Consider the following 10,522-nt stretch of genomic DNA (forward strand, 5'->3'; position numbering starts at 1 on the left):
CGTTGTCAAAAGTCAGAGAGCAGAGCGGACACTGGTTACCGGCAAACACTCTCGGTACTGCCAAAACTTTACATAAACAGTAGATGGTCTTAATATCGGACAAAGATTCAGCAGCAAGCCACAGTATATATGGGTCGTATGAGGAATGTACAGTTTTAAAAAAGGATAAGTCATTATCGTTTGCCATACGATCCTCGAGCGCCGAATTTTCACGTAATCTGATATTGGAATTTATTATACGTTTCCATTGGATCTTGGAAGGAAAAGTGTAAGATCGTAGATAAGACTCCAAATAAGCAAGAAGGTTGTATTTCTGGAGTACCTTAACTATATCAGGGAAATATCCCTTCTCGTGGTTAACCGTGGGTCTCTTTGAAATATACAAATGAAGACGAATAGTAAAAATTTGCTTTGGCAAGTAACGTTGGTCCATAGCGATAATTTTTTGCAGAAACAGTAGTTTCCTCCGGTCGATCTCTGATGAAATTCTGAAGAGGCCAAGAATAGGCTCAGCTATATCGGACCTTGCACGGCTCGGCAAGCCAAGTATAAGTTTTGCAGCGTAATGTTGAAAACGTGCTATCTTGGAGATGTCAGTAGCGGAGAGATTTACCCAATGTTCACAACCATACAGAATAGATGGTAAGACGACTTTCCTATAAAGACTGGCTTTAACGATTGGACTTATTGCAGATAAGGAATGGGCTACACCAACGATCGAATGTAAGGTTCTTCTACCTTTATCACATGCGTTGGTGATGCGTTCGGTATTAGTCAGTTTGGACGAAATAATTGTACCCAGGTGTGTTTGGAAGTGTGAAATTTCAATGGTATGAAGGCCTAGTGTCCATGTTTCCATCGGATTTCTTGGAATGTAGTTTCCTATTACTATAATTTTACACTTTGAATCATTGAATTCGAACTTCCACTTAGTGCTGTATACCTGACAAATGTTCAATAGGTGTTGAAGCGATTGTGGAGAAGTGCTGATTAGTGCAATATCGTCTGCCAGAGTTGGGTTCCCAGAGGTAATCCTACCGATAGAGGCACCGTGTTGGCTCTTTTCTAGACAATCGAGTAGGTTATCAATAAACGTTTGGTAGAGAAAGGTAGATAAGACACCACCTTGCCTGACTCCAGATTCAACAGGAAACCAATGTGACGTCATACCATGCCACGTCACGGCGCTTAACATATCCTTGTACGAGGCGCGAATGGTGTTAAGCAGCCGGCCTGTGATGCCGATACTACAGAGTTTACGAAAAAGGCCTGTGTGCCAGACGGTATCGAAGGCCTTTTTTATATCCAAGAATGAGATAAACACTTTGCTTCCCGACTCAATGTTATGAAAGATAGTTTCTTGAAGAGAAAAGGTAGCAGTTGTACAGCTGAGGGACTTGCGGAAACCGTTTTGTTGGTCATTTGGAAACGGTATAGGAGAAGTTTTTAAGTTTTCCTGTATCCTGTTGTTGACCACCGTTTCAAAGAGTTTGTACGTACAACATAAGAGAGTGATTGGCCTGTAGCTAGCAGTATCGCCGCGAGACTTATTACCTCCTTTGAATATGGGGAGAATTATGCCTCGTTTCCATACTTCGGGCACGTATTCGTACTCAAGGCATTTAGTGAACAGTTTTTGAAGACACAATATCAGTGTTCGTCCTCCATATCGCAAATGCTCGTTTTGGATACGGTCAATCCCTGGTGCCTTTTTAAGTTTGAGACCACGGATAGCACGTTCAACCTCGTCGAAGGTTATATTCCTATTAAGCTCGTCGTGATCGAAAACGTCCTTAGGGTCATCAGGATCAGAGTCGTCGGACAGATCTGTCGGCTCAGAATTAGCCATATACACTGACTGGAAGTAATTACCAAACGCCTGCGCAACATCAATTGGAGAACGTAAAGTTTCGTCACCAACCTTAAATGGCGAGACACTAAGGCATGAAGGACCCTTTAAAAGCTTCAGGGCTTTCCAAAACGTCTTTCTATCACCGTCTGCAGCGTCGTTCAGATCTTGGTGGAGATTTCGTAGATATTCATGGTAGGCTGCGCGTTGGGTATTCTTGAAAACACGTTTAGCAAGCTTATATTCCCGGTATGAATGATGATCGGATCCCCTTGGTTTACCTTCTGCGATCCACTCTCTTCGTCGCGCACGGGCAGCCTTGTGGGCTGATTTAACGTTACTATTCCAGTAAGGCTTCAGGCGCGGGTTGTATCTTGAGGTTGGGATATATGAATGTGCACAAGCGATCAGTGTGTCCGTGATAAAAACATGGAATCTGTCAATATCTGCTGGTGCATCAATTTCGAAATCTTGAAAAGACTGTAACATATAGTCGACTGCTAGCTGATGCGTGATTAGCTGATCTGTATAACATTAACTCCAAAGAGGATGTGTGGTAGGGATAGGAGACGTAGATCAGAGGTGATTTAAGAACGCATTCCAAAATTGCATGATCAGAGGCGATATCGGCATCGGCAGAGGAAAAGACTCTGCATGATTGAATGCAGTCGAGCATCGTGTCTGTCACAAGGATATAATCAATGGTAGTTTCAAGAGGTAAAAATGTGTAGGGAAGGCCACTACATAGACTCGATTTGTTGACCGGGATGAGGTTGTTGGCCGAAATGAATTCGTGAAATAGGCTTTGCTTACGACGCGCTGGGTACGACACAGGTAGTGTGTCGTATTGTGCGTTGAGATCACCAATCACAGCGACATCTCCTAACTCAGAGTAGAAGCGGACGAAATCATTGAGAGTTTCAATTTCTTCGAAATATTGGTTAATGTTCGAGTCACTGGGCATGTAAACGCCAAACAGATAGAGAGGCGTAGAATTACCTCGATGAATATATAATCCAATGATGTGGTTTGACCGGCTGGTATCAACCGTGTCAACGGTATAACAAAGGTCTTTGTTTACTAAAAATATAAGACCACCGGGTCCACAACAAATAGTTTCAAAGTTCGCGTCTTCGGTACTTGGATAGGCGTAAAACTGTTCGTGAATACTATTTGGAAAATCAGCACAGTGCTGCGAGAGACGTAGTTCACTTAAGAAGGCTATGTTGTACGCTTTAGCTGACAGTATATTGTTTATACAAAGGGATGACGAGATGATCCCTCGCACAGAAAGAATAGATAGTGACATGATAATCCAGAGAGTTGCCGAACACAAGTAAATGTTAAAAGTAATTGTTGTCATTGATTTCACCAAATGAGGTTACTGGATTTGAGGAAAATTTACCACGCCATAACTTATTCCGGATCCATCTCCAGCATTTGATTTCATTAGGCCAAAAATTATCGCTTTCCAGTATGTGCGCTTGAGACTTAGGTACTGATACTTTTGCCGAAAGCAAGCCGTTTCGCGAGTTAATTCCCCGATATTACAAATGTAGAACAGGACAGCTTTGGCTCTGCGAGCTCCCACAAAAATGTCATTATTTGTCGAGTTATCCAGATTGCGTGAGGTAACTGTAGGGCTGGTTTCCCGGTTAACAACCCGGACGGGAATTTTGTTTACAACGTCCGCATAGACACGAGGAGGGGAAACCTTGTTATGCTTTTCCTCGGAATCTGTAGTCGGTATGTTACGACTAGTTAGGCTATCGTCTATATCAGTATAGGGGGTTTCAGAGATATTGCGTAATACATCATCGGAAGAACCAGGGTGAACTACACTTTCATCCGAAACTTGTTTACGTTTGCTGTTATAATTGTTTAAGTGAACAGTCCTTTTCACTCTCCTACCAGTTAAATGATTTTCGTAGAAGACAATTCATTCAGACATGTACATTGTTAATTATTAATTAAGAATTAGAAACTAGAAAGAATAAGCCATGATGCTGTATATGGATGAGTGAGAGAGTGTGAGACTGTATATGTATGAGAAGGCGTGTAAGGGTGCGCGTGTGTGCGTGCGTGCGTGTGTGTGAGGGTGCGTGCGTGTGTGCGTGCGTGTTAAAATGGGTGTGTGTATGTGTGTGTGAATGTGCAATGTAGTATTATTGTATGAGCGTTTACATGTTAAACTATTACATAATATGATAACTGAATTGTGTTTTTTATACCAGTAATAAGTTGTAAAGCTTAAACTAATAAAGAAATTGAATAATGAGTCTACCGAAGGAGAGGCCTCACGTGTGTGTGACTGGCCCTGCTGAACAATAGCACGGGTACGCGTGTCAGGATGGCTATTGTTATGTGTACGCGACCCACTACATGTGATATTTACCTGTCCGTCGTTTGAGTCAGAGGCACCAACAGGGTAATTAATAATGTGTTTTGAAAAAATCCTTTGATTTTTCTTAAGATCAACAACAACTGACGATAGAGAGTTCACTTTTGAGGTAACTTTCTGTAAGTCCTTACAAAGATTGTCATGGTCATACGCATTAGTAGATGCTGACGCTGACGATATTGCCTTTAAACCAGAGTCTAACTTAGTCAGTTTCGAGCGCGACTCCTCGGCATGGCCTTCTAATTTGGTTTTGAGTTGTTTATTGTCTTGTTCAAGTTCAATGATCTTACGTGCGGATTCTCGTTCACGTTTAAGACAGAGTTTTAATTCATTTTCCAGGGAAGAAACTCTTTCAACTGGGTTAGGATGTTCTTACGCAATGTGTCTTCAAAGTCCAGGGACCCACCTGTACTGCTTGTTGTAGTGTCGACATGGATATTTCACAAAGTGATGCACACGCCTCTGCTATCGGCCCTAGTAAAATGTTTGTCACAGTTCGGAACTTCGGACACTTTAATGCTTCCTGTCAGTGGCTTTCCATATGCCTCTTGAGATTACAATTGCCCAGTCCACTCCGTATCCAAATGTGTCCACTCCGTATCCAAAAAGTATAATCCGTACCCAAAATTTCGAGTCCACTCCGTGATTAAAAGATCGTAAATATTCAGGGTCCACTCCATGTCAATGCGAAATTGTTTAAACATCGATAACTAATTAATAAGTTGACCAAATGAGTTGTGCTTTGGCAGAATTAAGTAGAAACGCCTTTTTGTGATATACGCGATGAAACATTCGGTATGTAAGCATCAAAACGTCCGAAAATCGCACGTTTACAATGATTGTTACGCTTCGAATTTTAAATCGCCACTAACGCCTTCTTCTTAGCAGTGATACAACCATAAAACGTAATGATGGATTCAGAGGAATGGAAGTGCGTGTTTCTTGTCAAATTCTCTCAAAATCTAGCCATGCTATGGAAAAATCGGCTTCTTATTTCTGCAGAAACCTCACTTTGTAACCGACACCTACCTTTTTCGTTCTAACCCGGCAGCCATCTTGTAGTGTCCACTCCAGATCGGCTACACCACAGTGTTTATGATATAAAAAAATCTTTCTTCCATATGTTGAAACGTTTTACGGTATTGTAATAACTGTATCTCAATTTATTCGGTTAGCAACACACAACACAATGTTTATAACAATCAATCATCGGCAATACTTTAATCAATGATTTCTTAAATTGTTACGTAAAATGTCATTTTACAGTCACAAACTTTGTAATTCAATATGTATCAAAGATACAGACTACAGGAAAATATTATCTAATTAAAGCTTATTCGATGCTGAACTCCCCGGCAAAAAAATCCGAAACCTTTGTTTCTGTGCGGATTTCTTTCATAATTCCACGAAGATACCTGTTATTAGAGCATAAATTAGAGTATTTGAAACATCGAATTTCACTCTTTACGTTATTTACATTCGAGCCAAAGTTATTGTACGATTAACTTCACTCAAAAGTAATCATAAAAAAATAGTTGATCGGCTTTTCCTGTGACCGTCGATGTAAGTGATAGCACACCAGTTATAGTACAGCTATAAACCACGGACTATTATGACGTCACGCGGTTAAGAGCTAGAAAATATGCATAATCGGGCGGTCAGAATTTTGGACCTCGATATCAACGGCTTACAGGTTATTCTGGTCGAGCGCGGCACGAAGAGGTCAAGTGCTAATAAAGCCATTTCCACCATAAACTGAAATTATCATTTTTGACTGCACAAATCCTTTAAGGAAAGGGGAACAGATTCTGTATAAATGGTTAATTTGACCCTCCAGTGGCAGGAGGGGCGGGACCCAATATAGAAAACAGAGGAAAATTCTTCAAAACGCTACTAGTCATAAAGTTTTGAATGTATTTCAACAATATTTGGTTTTAAACATCCTTTACAGAAGGGGAACAGGTTTTGTAGAAATGATGACCCTGGCCCCACGGGGCAGGTGCTGCGGGGCCCAATACGTGAAATTTGGGTAATGCTTGAAACCACTAGCTACTTGTCTTAAGTGTCACGCGGTTTATGACAGGTTCCTATTAGGACATTTGTGATGTTATTTATTTGTTTTAATCTACTCGGACATACTTATTATTCTATGTTTAGAAGTAAAATACAAAGCTTCATTTTGAATATAATAGCCATTTCTTTATTGTGATATATTGCTTTAACGCATTTACCTGTGTTTCTTTTAACTAATCCTTCTAAGCAGTTCTCAATACCGGTAACACTTGCGGCAGCTAATTAGTGACTATTATATATCACGTTTAGACAAAGTGCTGTTTACATGTTTGTTCCTGTATATTTTGTAAATTATCATTTTGTATTACTTGTATATTCACTTTAAGCATAGGTTTGGAAATGTAGAGTTGGATATTTCTCCGCTCCGCACCCGACTGTAATAAATCATTATATAGAAAATTTCATCTTTGCATTATTCCTTTTCACAGACTACATAAGAGCTATTTCCCCAATACACTAGCTGTAGCGCTGTGAAAGTTCTTTTGAAAATTTAACTGAATTTGGTCATAAAAATCCATTTGGGAATGGGAAAAGATTTATATAGTCACTCTGCCGAACACTATTGTTTCGGTTTCTATTTCACAAAACTATTTCACCAAATAGTTCTTTTCCCTCCATCTTGTTATAATTTGTTGAAATGATTTTCAGATGACCGTTAAGGCCCACGGACCTCTTGTTGTTGATATCAAATATCACTTGGTGCATCATAAACAGATACGTTACGACAGTATATGAATACGTCATCAACATTTTGCAAACAGTCGTATCTAATGTATAGTTGACCTTTGTAAAGCTGACTTGGACACGAAATGATATGTTATGCAATTGTACTTTATCTCATTGATATACTCAAGAGGCATTACTTTTCACGCATTATTATTCTAATCTGCCAGAGTTATTTCCCTTCGTTTCACACCGTCAGTATACCCTGATCTACCAGAGTTACTTTCCTTCGTTTCACCCCGTCAGTATATCCTGATCGATCGGCTTTACTTCCATTCGTTTCACCCCGTCAGTATATCCTGATCTACCAGAGTTACTTCCCTTCGTTTCACCCCGTCAGTATATCCTGATCTACCAGCTTTACTTCCATTCGTTTCACCCCGTCAGTATATCCTGATCTACCAGAGTTACTTCCCTTCGTTTCACCCCGTCAGTATATCCTGATCTACCAGAGTTACTTTCCTTCGTTTCACCCCGTCAGTATATCCTGATCTATCGGCTTTACTTCCATTCGTTTCACCCCGTTAGTATATCCTGATCTATCGGCTTTACTTCCATTCGTTTCACCCCGTCAGTATATCCTGATATACCAGAGTTACTTTCCTTCGTTTCACCCCGTCAGTATATCCTGATCTATCGGCTTTACTTCCATTCGTTTCACACCGTCAGTACATCCCGATATACCAGAGTTACTTCCCTTGGTTTTACTCAGACAGTACATCCTGTTCTATCGGAGTTACTTCCCCTCGTTTCACCCCGAAAGTACATCCTGTTCTATCGGAGTTACTTCCTCTCTATTCACCCCGTCAGTACATCCTGATCTATCGGTGTTACTTCCCTTCGTTTCACCCCGTCAGTACATCCTGTTCTATCGGAGTTACTTCCTCTCGTTTCAGCCAGTCAGTACATCCTGTTATATCGAAGTTACTTCCCCTCGTTTCACCCCGTCAGTACATCCTGTTCTACCAGAGTTTCTTCCCTTAGTTTCACTTTGTCAGTACATCCTGCTCTACCAGAGTTTCTTCCCTTCGTTTCACTCAGTCAGTACATCCTGATCTATCGGAGTTACTTCCCTTCGTTTCACCCCGTCAGTTCATCCTGTCAGTTCATCCTGTTCTACCCGAGTAACTCCCCTTCGTTTCACTCAGTCAGTACATCTTGATCTATCGGGAGTTACTTCCCTTCGTTTCACCCCGTCAGTACATCCTGTTCTACCCGAGTAACTCCCCTTCGTTTCACTCAGTCAGGACATCCTGATCTATCATAGTTACTTCCCTTCGTTTCACCCCGTCAGTACATCCTGTTCTACCAGAGTTACTTCCCCTCGTTCACCCCGTCAGTACATCCTGATCTATCGGAGTTACTTCCCTTCGTTTCACCCCGTCACTACATCCTGATCTACCAGAGTTACTTCCCCTTTCGTTTCACTTGATCCGGTCAGTACTTCCCTTCTATCCGGAGTTATCTTCACTCATCCCCGTCAGTACATCCTGATCTATCGGAGTTACTTCCCTTCGTTTCACCCCGTCAGTACATCCTGATCTATCGGAGTTACTTCCCTTCGTTTCACCCCGTCACTACATCCTGATCTACCAGAGTTACTTCCCTTGGTTTCACTCCGTCAGTACATCCTGATCTATTGGAGTTACTTCCCTTCGTTTCATCCCGTCAGTACATCCTGATCTACCAGAGTTACTTCCCTACGTTTCACACCGTCAGTACATCCTGATCTACCAGTTACTTCCCTTCGTTTCACCCCGTCACTACATCCTGATCTACCAGAGTTACTTCCCTTCGTTTCACCCCGTCAGTACATCCTGATCTATCGGAGTTACATTCCTTGGTTTCACCCCGTCAGTATATCCTGATCTACCAGAGTTACTTCCCTTCGTTTCATCCCGTCAGTACATCCTGATCTATCGGAGTTACTTCCCTTCGTTTCACCCCGTCAGTACATCCTGATCTATCGGAGTTACTTTCCTTGGTTTCACCCCGTCAGTATATCCTGGTCTACCAGAGTTACTTCCCTTCGTTTCACCCCGTCAGTATATCCTGATCTACCAGAGTTACTTCCCTTCGTTTCACACCGTCAGTATACCCTGATCTATCGGAGTTACTTCCCTTCGTTTCACCCCGTCAGTATACCCTGATCTACCAGAGTTACATCCCTTCGTTTCACACCGTCAGTATATCCTGATTTATTGGAGTTACTTCCCTTCGTTTCACCCCGTCAGTACATCCTGATCTATCGGAGTTACTTCCCTTCGTTTCACCCCGTCAGTATACCCTGATCTATCGGAGTTACTTCCCTTCGTTTCACCCCCGTCAGTACATCCTGATCTACCAGAGTTACTTCCCTTGGTTTCACGTACATCCTGATCTATCGGAGTTACTTCCCTTCTTCGTTTCACCCCGTCAGTATACCCTGATCTATCGGAGTTACTTCCCTTCGTTTCACCCCGTCAGTATACCCTGATCTACCAGAGTTACATCCCTTCGTTTCACACCGTCAGTATATCCTGATTTATTGGAGTTACTTCCCTTCGTTTCACCCCGTCAGTGCATCCTGATCTATCGGAGTTACTTCCCTTCGTTTCACCCCGTCAGTATACCCTGATCTATCGGAGTTACTTCCCTTCGTTTCACCCCGTCAGTACATCCTGATCTACCAGAGTTACTTCCCTTCGTTTCACGTCAGTACATCCTGATCTATCGGAGTTACTTCCCTTCGTTTCACCCCGTCAGTACATCCTGATCTATCGGAGTTACTTCCCTTCGTTTCACCCCGTCAGTACATCCTGATCTATCGGAGTTACTTCCCTTCGTTTCACCCCGTCAGTATATCCTGATCTACCAGAGTTACTTCCCTTCGTTTCACCCCGTCAGTACATCCTGATCTATCAGAGTTACTTCCCCTCGTTTCACCCCGTCAGTACATCCTGATCTACCAGAGTTACTTCCCTTCGTTTCACCCCGTCAGTACATCCTGATCTATCGGAGTTACTTCCTTTCGTTTCACGTACATCCTGATCTATCGGAGTTACTTCCCTTCGTTTTACCCCGTCAGTACATCCTGATCTATCGGAGTTACTTCCCTTCGTTTCACGTACATCCTGATCTATCGGAGTTACTTCCCTTGGTTTCACCCCGTCGTACATCCTGATCTATTGGAGTTACTTCCCTTCGTTTCACCCCGTCAGTACATCCTGATCTGCCAGAGTTACTTCCCTTCGTTTCACCCCGTCAGTACATCCTGATCTATCGGAGTTACTTCCCTTGGTTTCACCCCGTCGTACATCCTGATCTATTGGAGTTACTTCCCTTCGTTTCACACCGTCAGTACATCCTGATCTACCAGAGTTACTTCCCTTCGTTTCACCCCGTCAGTACATCCTGATCTACCAGAGTTACTTCCCTTCGTTTCACCCCGTCAGTACATCCTGATCTATCGGAGTTACTTCCCTTCGTTTCACCCC

The sequence above is a fragment of the Argopecten irradians genome, chromosome 11 (genome assembly GCF_041381155.1).
Source record: "Argopecten irradians isolate NY chromosome 11, Ai_NY, whole genome shotgun sequence".
Lineage (NCBI taxonomy): Eukaryota > Metazoa > Mollusca > Bivalvia > Pectinida > Pectinidae > Argopecten > Argopecten irradians.